The 4,490-nt window shown below is 43.6% G+C and overlaps 1 pseudogene; it reads left to right on the top strand.

The window, feature by feature from the left end:
- Positions 1 to 3,570: 3,570 nt before the first annotated feature.
- On the top strand, positions 3,571 to 3,807 carry LOC110594762 (annotated as a pseudogene).
- Positions 3,808 to 4,490: the final 683 nt, after the last annotated feature.

Here is a 4,490-nt window from a genome sequence, read left to right as displayed (position 1 = left end):
TGTGTGTGTGTGTGTGTGTGTGTGTGTGTGTGTGTGTGTGTGTGTGTGTATGTGTTCGAGGTGGAGTTGGAGAAATTGTGATGCTTTCCCTTCCTAAACCAAAGTTTAGATTTTCTAACAAAAGAATCTTTCTCCCTGGGGCTCCTCCCCGCAAAGCACAAAGTGTTAGAACCACGGTTTTCTTTACCTTGTCACGCGTTAATTTTAAAATGGGCCTCCCCCTCATCTGACTTAGCTGCTCTAGAAATGGAAAGAAGGCCATAAAGATGTTAGAGTCTTCTCATGCCCCACATTGCATTTGCTTTGAAAAAGGGGAGAATATTTTTTTACTGTCCCCCCTTTGGTTGTAAATGCTTTCATAATTACTTTGATTGTTTTACTTTAAAAATATATGTTAGAACTAACAAACAAATTCAGTAGAGTTCCAGAAAATAACATTAATATACAAAAATCAGTCGCATTTCTTCCCCCCCCCCCTTTTTTTTTTAGAAAGTTAGGATTTTTAAGAAGACAGGAAAACTCCTGGCATGGGAGGGGCCCTGAAGCCACTGAGCCCAGCTCGTGTTGTTGTGAGAGGTCCATCAGTAGCATTTCTACACACGAACAAAGAGCTATTTGCAAAAAGAAATCAAGAAGACAATACCGTTCACAATAGCTACACAGCCCCCAAAAATACTTAGGAATAAATTTAACCAAGAAAGTGAAAGACCTGTATGCCCAAAACAGTACAATATCAATGAAAGAAATTAAAGATGATACAAAGAAATGGAAAGATAGCTGCGTTCATGGACTGGAAGAATTAATTCATGTTACTCAAAATGATCTACAGATTCAATGCAATTGCTATCAAAATTCCAGTGACATTTTTCCCAGGAATAGAAGAAACAATTTGTATGAAACTGCAAAAGACCCTGAATAGCCAAAGAACAAAAAAGAACATAGCTGGAGGCGTCACATTTTCTGACTTCAAACCATACTTCAAAGCTATAGTCATCAAATCAGCATAAAAACACACATATGTATGTCTGTCACAAAAACAGATATAGGAGGGGAGAACCGAAAGAAGAGCTGGAGGGCAGGCCCTTTGAAGTACAGGCTTCCTCCACCAGATAAGTGTTTTAGGAAACCATTGGCATCAGTGCACCAGCTAGTGTGCACTGGGCTCAGCAGAAGTGCCAGCCAAGGGTAAGAGAAATAGAAAACAGGCCAGGCTTGGTGACTCAGCCTGTAATCCCAGCACTTTGGGAGGCTGAAACAAGTGTTGTGAGAGGCTGTGTTTAGCTTCAATGAAAATTTTTTTGAGATTCTTTCCATTTGTTTGCCCATTTTATGATGGGTGAATTATGAGCACACCTGCACATATCGTGCTGAGTGTTCAGTTTTTGACCAAAACCAGCATGACCTCTGTACCCACCCTCCCTATTCACCTGTTCTCCTCACCGCAAGCAACTTTTTTTGTTGTTGTTGTTTCCCTGGATGATAAACTTCCTGAAAGGGAAATGTGTTGCCATGTGGAAGAAATGAAACAAAAAATGACAGAAGCACTAAAAGGCATCAAAATTGACAAGTTCAAAAACTTCTGAGGCTGGGCTCAGTGGCTCAGCCTGTCAAATAGTTCATTGTTAGTGTATAGAAATGCTACTGATGGGCAACCCTTCAGGGCCTCTCCCACTGCCAGGAGCTTTCCTGTCTTCTTAAAAATTCTAACTTTCTAAAAAAAAAAGGTCTTTTGCACTTTGGGAGGCCAAGGCGAGTGGATTGCCTGAGCCTGCAGTTTTGAGACCAGTCTAGGCAACTTGGCAAGACCTCATCTCTACAATAACTAAAAAATTAACCGGGTGTGGTATTGCCCACCTGTAGTTCTGGCTACTTGGAAGACTGAGGTGGAAGGATTGCCGGAGCCCAGCAGGTCAACGCTGGGGTGGCTGTGAGTGTGCCACTGTACTCCAGCCTGGGCCACGGAGTGACACTCCAACTTAAATAAATAATTAAATAAATAAATAAGCAAATTGTTTTGAGCAGTGGAAAAGGCATCTTAATAGATGTATTGCATCAAATGGAGAGTACTTTGAAGGCGACTGAAATGTAAACATGTAAGAATAAACACACAATGTTATAAATAAATTCTGGTTTTGGGGGGTACTCTCTCATATAGACCATTGTGAGAGAATAGAGAAGCAAGAAATAAATCCACATATTCATAGTCAATTGATTTTCTACAGAGGTGCCAAGGGTTGGCCAGGGTTGCAGTCGCATCTGAAGGCCCAAGTGGAGGATGATGCACTTCCGAGCTTACTCAGTGGTTGTTGGCCTGGCTCAGTTCCTGTGGGCTACGGGAAGAGAGCCGCAGTTCTTTGCTGGCTTTTTATCAGTGGCCTCCCTCAATTCACTGTCACTGGGGGAATATATTCTTCAAAGGAAAACTGGATGGCACAGCACAGTATCTAAGCCAGGACACGCTTTGCTTCTGAATTCACTGCTTCGCATATTTTCTGAGAATAGCTCCTCCAGGATTCTGATGGGCCTTTTTTCCTGAGTGAAAGTCAGCAGAGTAAGGTTGGTAAGATCAACTATAGCCCCTGCTGCTGCAGTTGGTCTTGGGCCTGCAACTGATACTTATCTTCTTCCTCCACCAGTATCTATTTTCTTTTCTTTTTTTTTTTTGAGTTGGAGTCTCACTCTGTCGCCCAGTGGCACGCTCACAGCCACCCCAGCATTGTCCTGCTGGGCTCAAGGTGATCCTTCCACCTCAGCCTTCCAAGTAGCTGGAACTCCAGATGTGCACTACATGCCCAGCTAATTTTTGATTTATTGTAGAGACGAAGTCTCACCAAGTTGCCTGGTCTGGTTTCAAACCCGTGGGCTCAGGCAATCCACTTGTTTTAACCTCCCAAAGTGCTGGGATTACAGGCTGAGCCACCGAGCCCGGCCTGTTTTCAATTTCTCTTACCCTTGGCTGGCACTTCTGTGGGTCCCAGTGGTTCTTCAGGTGGGGTGTGACACAGGGGTCTGAGAGGTTGCCATGCATTTCTCAGGTTGAAGTTTCTGTATTCTTTATAATAAAATTACATAAAGGAGTCTGAAGGAGGCGGCAGCACTACTTTCTCCTTATGATCAGGGTCAATGACCATTTCTGAGATGGTGAAACCTTTGCTTGTTGGCTGGCCCCTTGGCAAAAGGATTCCAAAATTGCCAGGCATCATCTATCGTTTATAGTTCAAAAGGACTTGCTGTCCCCACAGTGTAAGTGTTTTTCCTTTGGGACCAAGGCCCTTTAAACTTGCAGAGATCAGATGTGGAGAAACAAGAATAATTATCACCAACTAGGGCATGGGAGGTAATCATAAGGTGGCCACTGCTGCTTCAAACCCCTGATTCCCAGACCCTTGTATTGTTCCTATTGGGAACAAAATGAAGGTATTGAATTAAAGTATAGGTGGTTTCTCTTGCCCATGCCAGTTCTGGCATGTTTTTCTTTCCTTCCCCTCTTCTTTCTCTAATAAGCTTTGTTCTAAAACTTTGAAAAAAGGCTTTGCAGATGCTGCCGCATTGAACCTTTTCCCATCAGCCATGGTCAACCCCACTGTGTTCTTCCACATCACCGTCGATGATGAGCATTTGGGCCGCAACTCCTTTGAGCTGTTTGCTGACAAAGTTCCAAAGACAGCAGAAAACTTTCATGCTCTGAACACTGGAGAGAAAGAATTCGGCTATAAGGATTCCTGCTTTCACAGAATTATTCCAGGGTTTTTGTGCCAGGGTGGTGACTTTACACACCATAATGGCACTGGTGGCAAGTCCATTTAGGGGGAGAAACTGAATGATGAGAACTTCATCTTGAAGCATACAGGTCCCAGCATCTTGTCCGTGGCAAATGCTGGACCCAACACAAACAGGTCTCAGTTTTTCATCTGGACTGCTTAAGACTGAATGGTTGGATGGCAAGCATGTGGTTTCTGGCAAGGTGAAAGAGGGCATGAATGTTGTGCAAGCCATGGAGGGTTTTGGTTCCAAGAATGGCAAGACCAGCAAGAAGATCACCATTGCTGACTGTGGACAACTCTAATAAATTTGACTTGTTTTATCTTAAAAATAAAAAAATGAAAAACACTTCAAAAATGAATTGAGGCATGTATTTCATCCTACAGGATGGTACCTCCAAGCTGGTGCTTTGATTGTGCCTTTAATAAGCCATTTCGCAATTCTATCTAGGCAGCTTCTGGATGGTATGGTAGGTAATATGACCAGTCAGTCCTGTGGTCATGGGCCCAGTGTCACACACACCTCCTCTGAGGGTCAGGCACACCCTTGTGTAGGATCCTGTGTCCGAGAATTGCAACTGTGTAAGTCCTCAGGTGGTGGTGCTGGGTGAGGCCCTGTTAGCAGGAGAAACAAATCCATATCCGAGTAAGTACTGACTTCTCTTCTGATATGTTTGCATTCCTTCAGTGGAAGCAGGCCCAGTGTAGTCAATTTGAACCACATGTTCC

Source organism: Carlito syrichta, unplaced genomic scaffold, assembly GCF_000164805.1.
Source record: "Carlito syrichta isolate Samal-C Ts95f unplaced genomic scaffold, Tarsius_syrichta-2.0.1 Scaffold135612, whole genome shotgun sequence".
In the NCBI taxonomy this organism is placed as follows: domain Eukaryota; kingdom Metazoa; phylum Chordata; class Mammalia; order Primates; family Tarsiidae; genus Carlito; species Carlito syrichta.
Note: the sequence above shows the minus strand (reverse complement) of the source record. Positions and strands in the feature narration are given on the sequence as shown.